Source organism: Saimiri boliviensis, chromosome 5, assembly GCF_048565385.1.
Source record: "Saimiri boliviensis isolate mSaiBol1 chromosome 5, mSaiBol1.pri, whole genome shotgun sequence".
Taxonomy (NCBI): Eukaryota; Metazoa; Chordata; class Mammalia; order Primates; family Cebidae; genus Saimiri; species Saimiri boliviensis.
In genome coordinates this window covers 152,143,832-152,159,493 of record NC_133453.1, presented here as the reverse complement: position 1 = coordinate 152,159,493, position 15,662 = coordinate 152,143,832, and positions in this window count along the sequence as shown.

Below are 15,662 nucleotides of genomic sequence, written 5' to 3'. Positions count from 1 at the left end.
TGAATTTTGGAAAACTGCTTCTCATCTTGTCAATCAGCTGTCAGTTTTGTGTGTTAATTTCTAGGAGAGGTAATAGAGTCAATCCAAAACCAAAGGTGTATTCAAGTCCAGGTTGACAAGTCAAACCAAGAAAGCAGGTACTAAGCTGGCAGAGGGATCTTTTCCCAGTGGGCGTTAAGGCCCACATAAATCCCTGTGAAGGAATCGGGAATCAGAGACAGAAAGGGACTCGCCTAAGGCTTGTCACATGAAAGTGCCTGGCAGACTGACTGGCAGAGGGCTGGAAATCAAATCCAAATCTTCGGACGTGTAATTTCACAGGGTGCACCGCCTCCTTCAGGCCCAATGTGACACTTCAATGGCTTAACGAGGGCTTGACGGAATGGATGTCAACATGAAAAGACATTCGATTCCATCGGACCTGTCTTTGGCCCATTGTCTCTAAGGAGAATGTGCCTGGTTCAAATTCTCACTTTGCTTCTCACCTGAGAGATGTGACCTCAGTGGTCAATGGGAAATGAGCTGGATTCAGTCACCAACCTCTCACTCATCACCAAGAAAATTTCCTTCAACCATACATGGATTGTGTTTTCAGGAGTGCTGGGCTTCATCCACAGTTGTGAGTAACATGCTAAAAGAGGAAAAAAGATTTGCTGCTCAGGAATGGAGATAGAAATACAGACACACACACACAGACACACACACACACAAACACACACACACACGACACAAAAATCACCCAAACACAGGCCGCACACACAACTGCTCGTGTTCAGCAAAGTACTTAGTGGTATGAGGTGGGCTTTGAACCCGTCCATGCTCCAAAGGAAGACACACCTTTTGCTATTTCACCCGTCTATTCTCGTAGGGAATGTGAATAATTCTTTCAGACATGGCTCATGATGACAGGGACCACTCTCATTTCACCCTCAGAGGCAGACAAGAGGACTGCAGAGGACTCAGGTGTCGTCCCTGCTGACTGAAGAGGACTCCCATTTCCCCTCGAACCCAAAGACACAGCAAAAGTAGCTTTCTCTTTGAAGAGCACACAACTTTAAGTGCTTTAACACTTAAAGAGGGGACCGTTTTAGCTGTGTATTCTGAAAAACATGTCTAGCATTCAAAGCACGGACAGTTTTAGCTGTGTATTTTCAAAAAGTTGTCTCTACCTGCCATAGCTCATGAAGTCAAAACGAGTGAACTGTGTCCCCTTGATTTGAGCATTCTTTTAGTCAGAAAGGATTAAGTTCAATTTGAATTTTGGAAAACTGCTTCTCATCTTGTCAATCAGCTGTCAGTTTTGTGTGTTAATTTCTAGGAGAGGTAATAGAGTCAATCCAAAACCAAAGGTGTATTCAAGTCCAGATTGACAAGTCAAACCAAGAAAGCAGGCACTGAGCTGGCAGAGGGATCTTTTCCCAGTGGGTGTTAAGGCCCACATAAATCCCTGTGAAGGAATCGGGAATCAGAGACAGAAAGGGACTCGCCTAAGGCTTGTCACATGAAAGTGCCTGGCAGAGTGACAGGCAGTGGGCTGGAAATCAAATCCAAATCTTCGGACGTGTAATTTCACAGGGTGCACCGCCTCCCCCAGGCCCAATGTGACACTTCAATGGCTTAACGAGGGCTTGACCGGATGGATGTCGACATGAAAAGACATTCGATTCCATCGGACCAGTCTTTGGCCCATTGTCTCTAAGGAGAAGGTGCCTGGTTCAAATTCTCACTTTGCTTCTCACCTGAGAGATGTGACCTCAGTGGTCAATGGGAAATGAGCTGGTTTCAGTCACCAACCTCTCACTCATCACCAAGAAAATTTCCTTCAACCATACATGGATTGTGTTTTCAGGAGTGCTGGGCTTCATCCACAGTTGTGAGTAACATGCTAAAAGAGGAAAAAAGATTTGCTGCTCAGGAATGGAGACAGAAATACAGACACACAAACACAGACACACAGACACACACACACACAAACACACACACACACACAAACATCACACAAAAATCACCCAAACACAGGCCGCACACACAACTGCTCGTGTTCAGCAAAATACTTAGTGGTATGAGGTGGGCTTTGAACCCGTCCATGCTCCAAAGGAAGACACACCTTTTGCTATTTCACCCGTCTATTCTCGTAGGGAATGTGAATAATTCTTTCAGATGTGGCTCATGATGACTGGGACCACTCTCATTTCACCCTCAGAGGCAGACAAGAGGACTGCAAAGGACTCAGGTGTCGTCCCTGCTGACTGAAAAGGACTCCCATTTCCCCTCGAACCCAAAGACACAGCAAAAGTAGCTTTCTCTTTGAAGAGCACACAACTGTTTCAAAATACACAGCTAAAACGGTCCCCGCTTTAAGTGCTAAAGCGGGGACCGTTTTAGCTGTGTATTCTGAAAAACATGTCTAGCATTCAAAGCACGGACAGTTTTAGCTGTGTATTTTAAAAAAGTTGTCTCTACCTGCCATAGCTCATGAAGTCAAAACGAGTGAGCTGTGTCCCCTTGATTTGAGCATTCTTTTAGTAAGAAAGGATTAAGTTCAATTTGAGTTTTGGAAAACTGCTTCTCATCTTGACAATCAGCTCTCAGTTTTGTGTGTTAATTTCTAGGAGAGGTAATAGAGTCAATCCAAAACCAAAGGTGTATTCAAGTCCAGATTGACAAGTCAAACCAAGAAAGCAGGCACTGAGCTGGCAGAGGGATCTTTTCCCAGTGGGCGTTAAGGCCCACATAAATCCCTGTGAAGGAATCGGGAATCAGAGACAGAAAGGGACTCGCCTAAGGCTTGTCACATGAAAGTGCCTGGCAGACTGACTGGCAGAGGTCTGGAAATCAAATCTAAATCTTCGGACGTGTAATTTCAAAGGGTGCACCGCCTCCCCCAGGCCCAATGTGACACTTCAATGGCTTAACGAGGGCTTGACGGGATGGATGTCAACATGAAAAGACATTCGATTCCATCGGACCTGTCTTTGGCCCATTGTCTCTATGGAGAATGTGCCTGGTTCAAATTCTCACTTTGCTTCTCACCTGAGATATGTGACCTCAGTGGTCAATGGGAAATGAGCTGGTTTCAGTCACCAACCTCTCACTCATCACCAAGAAAATTTCCTTCAACCATACATGGATTGTGTTTTCAGGAGTGCTGGGCTTCATCCACAGTTGTGAGTAACATGCTAAAAGAGGAAAAAAGATTTGCTGCTCAGGAATGGAGAAAGAAATACAGACACACACACAGACACACAGACACCCACACACACACACACACACACACACACACGACACAAAAATCACCCAAACACAGGCCGCACACACAACTGCTCGTGTTCAGCAAAATACTTAGTGGTATGAGGTGGGCTTTGAACCCATCCATGCTCCAAAGGAAGACACACCTTTTGCTATTTCACCCGTCTGTTCTCGTAGGGAATGTGAATAATTCTTTCAGACATGGCTCATGATGACAGGGACCACTCTCATTTCACCCTCAGAGGCAGACAAGAGGACTGCAAAGGACTCAGGTGTCGTCCCTGCTGACTGAAGAGGACTCCCATTTCCCCTCGAACCCAATTACACAGCAAAAGTTGCTTTCTCTTTGAAGAGCACACAACTTTTTCAAAATACACAGCTAAAACGGTCCCCGCTTTAGCTGTGTATTCTGAAAAACATGTCTAGCATTCAAAGCACGGACAGTTTTAGCTGTGTATTTTCAAAAAGTTGTCTCTACCTGCCATAGCTCATGAAGTCAAAACGAGTGAGCTGTGTCCCCTTGATTTGAGCATTCTTTTAGTAAGAAAGGATTAAGTTCAATTTGAATTTTGGAAAACTGCTTCTCATCTTGTCAATCAGCTGTCAGTTTTGTGTGTTAATTTCTAGGAGAGGTAATAGAGTCAATCCAAAACCAAAGGTGTATTCAAGTCCAGATTGACAAGTCAAACCGAGAAAGCAGGCACTGAGCTGGCAGAGGGATCTTTTCCCAGTGGGCGTTAAGGCCCACATAAATCCCTGTGAAGGAATCGGGAATCAGAGACAGAAAGGGACTCGCCTAAGGCTTGTCACATGAAAGTGCCTGGCAGACTGACTGGCAGAGGGCTGGAAATCAAATCCAAATCTTCGGACGTGTAATTTCACAGGGTGCACCGCCTCCCCCAGGCCCAATGTGACACTTCAATGGCTTAACGAGGGCTTGACGGGATGGATGTCAACATGAAAAGACATTCGATTCCATCGGACCTGTCTTTGGCCCATTGTCTCTAAGGAGAATGTGCCTGATTCAAATTCTCACTTTGTTTCTCACCTGAGAGATGCGACCTCAGTGGTCAATGGGAAATGAGCTGGTTTCAGTCACCAACCTCTCACTCATCACCAAGAAATTTTCCTTCAACCATACATGGATTGTGTTTTCAGGAGTGCTGGGCTTCATCCACAGTTGTGAGTAACATGCTAAAATAGGAAAAAAGATTTGCTGCTCAGGAATGGAGACAGAAATACAGATACACACACACAGACACACACACACAGACACACACACACACACACACACACACACGACACAAAAATCACCCAAACACAGGCCGCACACACAACTGCTCGTGTTCAGCAAAATAATTAGTGGTATGAGGTGGGCTTTGTACCCGTCCATTCTCCAAAGGAAGACACACCTTTTGCTATTTCACCCGTCTATTCTCGTAGGGAATGTGAATAATTCTTTCAGATATGGCTCATGATGACAGGGACCACACTCATTTCACCCTCAGAGGCAGACAAGAGGACTGCAAAGGACTCAGGTGTCGTCCCTGCTGACTGAAGAGGACTCCCATTTCCCCTCGATCCCAAAGACACAGCAAAAGTACCTTTTTCTTTGAAGAGCACATAACTTTTTCAAAATACACAGCAAAAACGGTCCCCGCTTTAAGTGCTTTAGCACGTAAAGCGGGGACCGTTTTAGCTGTGTATTCTGAAAAACATGTCTAGCATTCAAAGCACGGACAGTTTTAGCTGTGTATTTTCAAAAAGTTGTCTCTACCTGCCATAGCTCATGAAGTCAAAACGAGTGAGCTGTGTCCCCTTGATTTGAGCATTCTTTTAGTAAGAAAGGATTAAGTTCAATTTGAATTTTGGAAAACTGCTTCTCATCTTGTCAATCAGCTGTCAGTTTTGTGTGTTAATTTCTAGGAGAGGTAATAGAGTCAATCCAAATCCAAAGGTGTATTCAAGTCCAGATTGACAAGTCAAACCGAGAAAGCAGGCACTGAGCTGGCAGAGGGATCTTTTCCCAGTGGGCGTTAAGGCCCACATAAATCCCTGTGAAGGAATCGGGAATCAGAGACAGAAAGGGACTCGCCTAAGGCTTGTCACATGAAAGTGCCTGGCAGACTGACTGGCAGAGGGCTGGAAATCAAATCCAAATCTTCGGACGTGTAATTTCACAGGGTGCACCGCCTCCCCCAGGCCCAATGTGACACTTCAATGGCTTAACGAGGGCTTGACGGGATGGATGTCAACATGAAAAGACATTCGATTCCATCGGACTTGTCTTTGGCCCATTGTCTCTAATGAGAATGTGCCTGATTCAAATTCTCACTTTGTTTCTCACCTGAGAGATGCGACCTCAGTGGTCAATGGGAAATGAGCTGGTTTCAGTCACCAACCTCTCACTCATCACCAAGAAATTTTCCTTCAACCATACATGGATTGTGTTTTCAGGAGTGCTGGGCTTCATCCACAGTTGTGAGTAACATGCTAAAAGAGGAAAAAATATTTGCTGCTCAGGAATGGAGACAGAAATACAGATACACACACACAGACACACACACACAGACACACACACACACACACACACACATGACACAAAAGTCACCCAAACACAGGCCGCACACACAACTGCTCGTGTTCAGCAAAATAATTAGTGGTATGAGGTGGGCTTTGAACCCGTCCATTCTCCAAAGGAAGACACACCTTTTGCTATTTCACCCGTCTATTCTCGTAGGGAATGTGAATAATTCTTTCAGATATGGCTCATGATGACAGGGACCACACTAATTTCACCCTCAGAGGCAGACAAGAGGACTGCAAAGGACTCAGGTGTCATCCCTGCTGACTGAAGAGGACTCCCATTTCCCCTCGAACCCAAAGACACAGCAAAAGTAGCTTTTTCTTTGAAGAGCACACAACTTTTTCAAAATACACAGCAAAAACGGTCCCCGCTTTAAGTGCTTTAGCACGGAAAGCGGGGACCGTTTTAGCTGTGTATTCTGAAAAACATGTCTAGCATTCAAAGCACGGACAGTTTTAGCTGTGTATTTTCAAAAAGTTGTCTCTACCTGCCATAGCTCATGAAGTCAAAACGAGTGAGCTGTGTCCCCTTGATTTGAGCATTCTTTTAGTAAGAATGGATTAAGTTCAATTTGAATTTTGGAAAACTGCTTCTCATCTTGTCAGTCAGCTGTCAGTTTTGTGTGTTAATTTCTAGGAGAGGTAATAGAGTCAACCCAAAACCAAAGGTGTATTCAAGTCCAGGTTGACAAGTCAAACCAAGAAAGCAGGCACTGAGCTGGCAGAGGGATCTTTTCTCAGTGGGCGTTAAGGCCCACATAAATACCTGTGAAGGAATCGGGAATCAGAGACAGAAAGGGACTCGCCTAAGGCTTGTCACATGAAAGTGCCTGGCACACTGACTGGCAGAGGGCTGGAAATCAAATCCAAATCTTCGGACGTGTAATTTCACAGGGTGCACCGCCTCCTCCAGGCCCAATGTGACACTTCAATGGCTTAACGAGGGCTTGACGGGATGGATGTCAACATGAAAAGACATTCGATTCCATCGGACCTGTCTTTGGCCCATTGTCTCTAAGGAGAATGTGCCTGGTTCAAATTCTCACTTTGCTTCTCACCTGAGAGATGTGACCTCAGTGGTCAATGGGAAATGAGCTGGATTCAGTCACCAACCTCTCACTCATCACCAAGAAAATTTCCTTCAACCATACATGGATTGTGTTTTCAGGAGTGCTGGGCTTCATCCACAGTTGTGAGTAACATGCTAAAAGAGGAAAAAAGATTTGCTGCTCAGGAATGGAGATAGAAATACAGACACACACACACAGACACACACACACACACACACACACACACACACACACACGGCACAAAAATCACCCAAACACAGGCCGCACACTCAACTGCTCGTGTTCAGCAAAGTACTTAGTGGTATGAGGTGGGCTTTGAACCCGTCCATGCTCCAAAGGAAGACACACCTTTTGCTATTTCACCCGTCTATTCTCGTAGGGAATGTGAATAATTCTTTCAGACATGGCTCATGATGACAGAGACCACTCTCATTTCACCCTCAGAGGCAGACAAGAGGACTGCAGAGGACTCAGGTGTCGTCCCTGCTGACTGAAGAGGACTCCCATTTCCCCTCGAACCCAAAGACACAGCAAAAGTAGCTTTCTCTTTGAAGAGCACACAACTTTAAGTGCTTTAGCACTTAAAGAGGGGACCGTTTTAGCTGTGTATTCTGAAAAACATGTCTAGCATTCAAAGCACGGACAGTTTTAGCTGTGTATTTTCAGAAAGTTGTCTCTACCTGCCATAGCTCATGAAGTCAAAACGAGTGAGCTGTGTCCCCTTGATTTGAGCATTCTGTTAGTAAGAAAGGATTAAGTTCAATTTGAATTTTGGAAAACTGCTTCTCATCTTGTCAATCAGCTGTCAGTTTTGTGTGTTAATTTCTAGGAGAGGTAATAGAGTCAATCCAAAACCAAAGGTGTATTCAAGTCCAGATTGACAAGTCAAAAAAAGAAAGCAGGCACTGAGCTGGCAGAGGGATCTTTTCCCAGTGGGCGTTAAGGCCCACATAATTCCCTGTGAAGGAATCGGGAATCAGAGACAGAAAGGGACTCGCCTAAGGCTTGTCACATGAAAGTGCCTGGCAGACTGACTGGCAGAGGGCTGGAAATCAAATCCAAATCTTCGGACGTGTAATTTCACAGGGTGCACCGCCTCCCCCAGGCCCAATGTGACACTTCAATGGCTTAACGAGGGCTTGATGGGATGGATGTCAACATGAAAAGACATTCGATTCCATCGGACCTGTCTTTGGCCCATTGTCTCTAAGGAGAATGTGCCTGGTTCAAATTCTCACTTTGCTTCTCACCTGAGAGATGTGACCTCAGTGGTCAATGGGAAATGAGCTGGATTCAGTCACCAACCTCTCACTCATCACCAAGAAAATTTCCTTCAACCATACATGGATTGTGTTTTCAGGAGTGCTGGGATTCATCCACAGTTGTGAGTAACATGCTAAAAGAGGAAAAAAGATTTGCTTCTCAGGAATGGAGACAGAAATACAGACACACACACAGACACACACACACACACACACACACACACACACACACACACACGACACCAAAATCACCCAAACACAGGCCGCACACACAACTGCTCGTTTTCAGCAAAATACTTAGTGGTATGAGGTGGGCTTTGAACCCGTCCATGCTCCAAAGGAAGACACACCTTTGGTTATTTCACCCGTCTATACTCGTAGGGAATGTGAATAATTCTTTCAGACATGGCTCATGATGACAGGGACCACTATCATTTCACCCTCAGAGGCAGACAAGAGGACTGCAAAGGACTCAGGTGTCGTCCCTGCGGACTGAAGAGGACTCCCATTTCCCCTCGAACCCAAAGACACAGCAAAAGTAGCTTTCTCTTTGAAGAGCACACAAATTTTTCAAAATACACAGCTAAAACGGTCCCCGCTTTAAGTGCTTTAGCACTTAAAGCGGGAACGGTTTAGCTGTGTATTCTGAAAAACATGTCTAGCATTCAAAGCACGGACAGTTTTAGCTGTGTATTTTCAAAAAGTTGTCTCTACCAGCCATAGCTCATGAAGTCAAAACGAGTGAGCTGTGTCCCCTTGATTTGAGCATTCTTTTAGTAAGAAAGGATGAAGTTCAATTTGAATTTTGGAAAACTGCTTCTCATCTTGTCAATCAGTTGTCAGTTTTGTGTGTTAATTTCTAGGAGAGGTAATAGAGTCAATCCAAAACCAAAGGTGTATTCAAGTCCAGATTGACAAGTCAAACCAAGAAAGCAGGCACTGAGCTGGCAGAGGGATCTTTTCCCAGTGGGCGTTAAGGCCCACATAAATCCCTGTGAAGGAATCGGGAATCAGAGACAGAAAGGGACTCGCCTAAGGCTTGTCACATGAAAGTGCCTGGCAGACTGACTGGCAGAGGGCTGGAAATCAAATACAAATCTTCGGACGTGTAATTTCACAGGGTGCACCGCCTCCCCCAGGCCCAATGTGACACTTCAATGGCTTAACGAGGGCTTGACGGGATGGATGTCAACATGAAAAGACATTCGATTCCATCGGAAATGTCTTTGGCCCATTGTCTCTAAGGAGAATGTGCCTGGTTCAAATTCTCACTTTGCTTCTCACCTGAGAGATGTGACCTCAGTGGTCAATGGGAAATGAGCTGGTTTCAGTCACCAACCTCTCACTCATCACCAAGAAAATTTCCTTCAACCATACATGGATTGTGTTTTCAGGAGTGCTGGGCTTCATCCACAGTTGTGAGTAACATGCTAAAAGAGGAAAAAAGATTTGCTGCTCAGGAATGGAGACAGAAATACAGACACACACACACAGACACACACACACACACACACACACATGACACAAAAATCACCCAAACATAGGCCGCACACACAACCGCTCGTGTTCAGCAAAATACTTAGTGGTATGAGGTGGGCTTTGAACCCGTCCATGCTCCAAAGGAAGACACACCTTTTGCTATTTCACCCGTCTATTCTCGTAGGGAATGTGAATTATTCTTTCAGATATGGCTCATGATGACAGGGACCACACTCATTTCACCCTCAGAGGCAGACAAGAGGACTGCAAAGGACTCAGGTGTCGTCCCTACTGACTGAAGAGGACTCCCATTTCCCCTCGAACCCAAAGACACAGCAAAAGTAGCTTTCTCTTTGAAGAGCACACAACTTTTTCAAAATACACAGCTAAAACGGTCCCGCTTTAAGTGCTAAAGCACTTAAAACTGAAAAACAGGTCTAGCATTCAAAACACGGAAAGTTTTAGCTGTGTATTTTCAAAAAGTTGTCTCTACCTGCCATAGCTCATGAAGTCAAAACGAGTGAGCTGTGTCCCCTTGATTTGAGCATTCTTTTAGTAAGAAAGTATTAAGTTCAATTTGAATTTTGGAAAACTGCTTCTCATCTTGTCAATCAGCTGTCAGTTTTGTGTGTTAATTTCTAGGAGAGGTAATAGAGTCAATCCAAAACCAAAGGTGTATTCAAGTCCAGATTGACAAGTCAAACCAAGAAAGCAGGCACTGAGCTGGCAGAGGGATCTTTTCCCAGTGGGCGTTAAGGCCCACATAAATCCCTGTGAAGGAATCGGGAATCAGAGACAGAAAGGGACTCGCCTAAGGCTTGTCACATGAAAGTGCCTGGCAGACTGACTGGCAGAGGGCTGGAAATCAAATCCAAATCTTCGGACGTGTAATTTTACAGGGGGCACCGCCTTCCCCAGGCCCAATGTGACACTTCAATGGCTTAACGAGGGCTTGACGGGATGGATGTCAACATGAAAAGACATTCGATTCCATCGGACCTGTCTTTGGCCCTTTGTCTCTAAGGAGAATGTGCCTGGTTCTAATTCTCACTTTGCTTCTCACCTGAGAGATGTGACCTCAGTGGTCAAGGGAAATGAGCTGGTTTCAGTCACCAACCTCTCACTCATCACCAAGAAAATTTCCTTCAACCATATATGGATTGTGTTTCCAGGAGTGCTTTGCTTCATCCACAGTCGTGAGTAACATGCTAAAAGAGGAAATAAGATTTGCTGCTCAGGAATGGAGACAGAAATACAGACACACACACACAGACACACACACACACACACAAATGACACAAAAATCACCCAAACACAGGCCGCACACACAACTGCTCGTGTTCAGCAAAATACTTAGTGGTATGAGGTGGGCTTTGAAGCCGTCCATGCTCCAAAGGAAGACACACCTTTTGCTATTTCACCCGTCTATTCTCGTAGGGAATGTGAATAATTCTTTCAGACATGGCTCATGATGACAGGGACCACTCTCATTTCACCCTCAGAGGCAGACAAGAGGACTGCAAAGGACTCAGGTTTCGTCCCTGCTGACTGAAGAGGACTCCCATTTACCCTCAAACACAAAGACACAGCAAAAGTAGCTTTCTCTTTGAAGAGCACACAACTTTTTCAAAATACACAGCTAAAACGGTCCCCGCTTTAAGTGCTTTAGCACTTAAAGCGGGGACCGTTTTAGCTGTGTATTCTGAAAAACATGTCTAGCATTCAAAGCACGGACAGTTTTAGCTGTGTATTTTCAAAAAGTTGTCTCTACCTGCCATAGCTCATGAAGTCAAAACGAGTGAGCTGTGTCCCCTTGATTTGAGCATTCTTTTAGTAAGAAAGGATTAAGTTCAATTTGAATTTTGGAAAACTGCTTCTCATCTTGTCAATCAGCTGTCAGTTTTGTGTGTTAATTTCTAGGAGAGGTAATAGAGTCAATCCAAAACCAAAGGTGTATTCAAGTCCAGATTGACAAGTCAAACCAAGAAAGCAGGCACTGAGCTGGCAGAGGGATCTTTTCCCAGTGGGCGTTAAGGCCCACATAAATCCCTGTGAAGGAATCGGGAATCAGAGACAGAAAGGGACTCGCCTAAGGCTTGTCACATGAAAGTGCCTGGCAGACTGACTGGCAGAGGGCTGGAAATCAAATCCAAATCTTCGGACGTGTAATTTTACAGGGGGCACCGCCTTCCCCAGGCCCAATGTGACACTTCAATGGCTTAACGAGGGCTTGACGGGATGGATGTCAACATGAAAAGACATTCGATTCCATCGGACCTGTCTTTGGCCCTTTGTCTCTAAGGAGAATGTGCCTGGTTCTAATTCTCACTTTGCTTCTCACCTGAGAGATGTGACCTCAGTGGTCAAGGGAAATGAGCTGGTTTCAGTCACCAACCTCTCACTCATCACCAAGAAAATTTCCTTCAACCATATATGGATTGTGTTTCCAGGAGTGCTTTGCTTCATCCACAGTCGTGAGTAACATGCTAAAAGAGGAAATAAGATTTGCTGCTCAGGAATGGAGACAGAAATACAGACACACACACACAGACACACACACACACACACAAATGACACAAAAATCACCCAAACACAGGCCGCACACACAACTGCTCGTGTTCAGCAAAATACTTAGTGGTATGAGGTGGGCTTTGAAGCCGTCCATGCTCCAAAGGAAGACACACCTTTTGCTATTTCACCCGTCTATTCTCGTAGGGAATGTGAATAATTCTTTCAGACATGGCTCATGATGACAGGGACCACTCTCATTTCACCCTCAGAGGCAGACAAGAGGACTGCAAAGGACTCAGGTTTCGTCCCTGCTGACTGAAGAGGACTCCCATTTACCCTCAAACACAAAGACACAGCAAAAGTAGCTTTCTCTTTGAAGAGCACACAACTTTTTCAAAATACACAGCTAAAACGATCCCCGCTTTAAGTGCTTTAGCACTTAAAGCGGGGACCGTTTTAGCTGTGTATTCTGAAAAACATGTCTAGCATTCAAAGCACGGACAGTTTTAGCTGTGTATTTTCAAAAAGTTGTCTCTACCTGCCATAGCTCATGAAGTCAAAACGAGTGAGCTGTGTCCCCTTGATTTGAGCATTCTTTTAGTAAGAAAGGATTAAGTTCAATTTGAATTTTGGAAAACTGCTTCTCATCTTGTCAATCAGCTGTCAGTTTTGTGTGTTAATTTCTAGGAGAGGTAATAGAGTCAATCCAAAACCAAAGGTGTATTCAAGTCCAGATTGACAAGTCAAACCAAGAAACAGGCACTGAGGTGGCAGAGGTAAGTTTTCCCAGTGGGCGTTAAGGCCCACATAAATCCCTGTGAAGGAATCGGGAATCAGAGACAGAAAGGGACTCGCCTAAGGCTTGTCACATGAAAGTGCCTGGCAGACTGACTGGCAGAGGGCTGGAAATCAAATCCAAATCTTCGGACGTGTAATTTCACAGGGGGCACCGCCTTCCCCAGGCCCAATGTGACACTTCAATGGCTTAACGAGGGCTTGACGGGATGGATGTCAACATGAAAAGACATTCGATTCCATCGGACCTGTCTTTGGCCCTTTGTCTCTAAGGAGAATGTGCCTGGTTCTAATTCTCACTTTGCTTCTCACCTGAGAGATGTGACCTCAGTGGTCAAGGGAAATGAGCTGGTTTCAGTCACCAACCTCTCACACATCACCAAGAAAATTTCCTTCAACCATATATGGATTGTGTTTTCAGGAGTGCTTTGCTTCATCCACAGTCGTGAGTAACATGCTAAAAGAGGAAATAAGATTTGCTGCTCAGGAATGGAGACAGAAATACAGACACACACACACAGACACACACACACACACACAAATGACACAAAAATCACCCAAACACAGGCCGCACACACAACTGCTCGTGTTCAGCAAAATACTTAGTGGTATGAGTTGGGCTTTGAACCCGTCCATGCTTCAAAGGAAGACACACCTTTTGCTATTTCACCCGTCTATTCTCGTAGGGAATGTGAATAATTCTTTCAGACATGGCTCATGATGACAGGGACCACTCTCATTTCACCCTCAGACGCAGACAGGAGGACTGCAAAGGACTCAGGTTTCGTCCCTGCTGACTGAAGAGGACTCCCATTTTACCTCGAACCCAAAGACACAGCAAAAGTAGCTTTCTCTTTGAAGAGCACACAACTTTTTCAAAATACACACCTAAAACGGTCCCCACTTTAAGTGCTTTAGTACTTAAAACGGGGACCGTTTTAGCTGTGTATTCTGAAAAACATGTCTAGCATTCAAAGCACGGACAGTTTTAGCTGTGTATTTTCAAAAAGTTGTCTCTACCTGCCATAGCTCATGAAGTCAAAACGAGTGAGCTGTGTCCCCTTGATTTGAGCATTCTCTTAGTAAGAAAGGATTAAGTTCAATTTGAAATTTGGAAAACTGCTTCTCATCTTGTCAATCAGCTGTCAGTTTTGTGTGTTAATTTCTAGGAGAGGTAATAGAGTCAATCCAAAACCAAAGGTGTATTCAAGTCCAGATTGACAAGTCAAACCAAGAAACAGGCACTGAGGTGGCAGAGGGATCTTTTCCCAGTGGGCGTTAAGGCCCACATAAATCCCTGTGAAGGAATCGGGAATCAGAGACAGAAAGGGACTCGCCTAAGGCTTGTCACATGAAAGTGCCTGGCAGACTGACTGGCAGAGGGCTGGAAATCAAATCCAAAACTTCGGACGTGTAATTTCACAGGGTGCACCGCCTCCCCCAGGCCCAATGTGACACTTCAATGGCTTAACGAGGGCTTGACGGGATGGATGTCAACATGAAAAGACATTCGATTCCATCGGACCTGTCTTTGGCCCATTGTCTCTAAGGAGAATGTGCCTGGTTCAAATTCTCACTTTGCTTCTCACCTGAGAGATGTGACCTCAGTGGTCAATGGGAAATGAGCTGGTTTCAGTCACCAACCTCTCACTCATCACCAAGAAAATTTCCTTCAACCATACATGGATTGTGTTTTCAGGAGTGCTGGGCTTCATCCACAGTTGTGAGTAACATGCTAAAAGAGGAAAAAAGATTTGCTGCTCAGGAATGGAGACAGAAATACAGACACACACACACAGACACACACACACACACTCACACACACACATGACACAAAAATCACCCAAACACAGGCCGTACACACAACTGCTCGTGTTCAGCAAAATACTTAGTGGTATGAGGTGGGCTTTGAACCCGTCCATGCTCCAAAGGAAGACACACCTTTTGCTATTTCACCCGTCTATTCTCGTAGGGAATGTGAATAATTATTTCAGACATGGCTCATGATGACAGGGACCACTCTCATTTCACCCTCAGAGGCAGACAAGAGGACTGCAAAGGACTCAGGTGTCGTCCCTGCTGACTGAAGAGGACTCCCATTTCCCCTCGAACCCAACGACACAGCAAAAGTAGCTTTCTCTTTGAAGAGCACACAACTTTTTCAAAATACACAGCTAAAACGGTCCCGCTTTAACTGCTAAAGCACTTAAAACTGAAAAACATGTCTAGCATTCAAAGCACGGACAGTTTTAGCTGTGTATTTTCAAAAAGTTTTCTCTACCTGCCATAGCTCATGAAGTCAAAACGAGTGAGCTGTGTCCCCTTGATTTGAGCATTCTTTTAGTAAGAAAGGATTAAGTTCAATTTGAATTTTGGAAAACTGCTTCTCATCTTGTCAATCAGCTGTCAGTTTTGTGTGTTAATTTCTAGGAGAGGTAATAGAGTCAATCCAAAACCAAAGGTGTATTCAAGTCCAGATTGACAAGTCAAACCAAGAAAGCAGGCACTGAGCTGGCAGAGGGATCTTTTCCCAGTGGGCGTTAAGGCCCACATAAATCCCTGTGAAGGAATCGGGAATCAGAGACAGAAAGGGACTCGCCTAAGGCTTGTCACATGAAAGTGCCTGGCAGACTGACTGGCAGAGGGCTGGAAATCAAATCCAAATCTTCGGACGTGTAATTTCACAGGGTGCACCGCCTCCCCCAGGCCC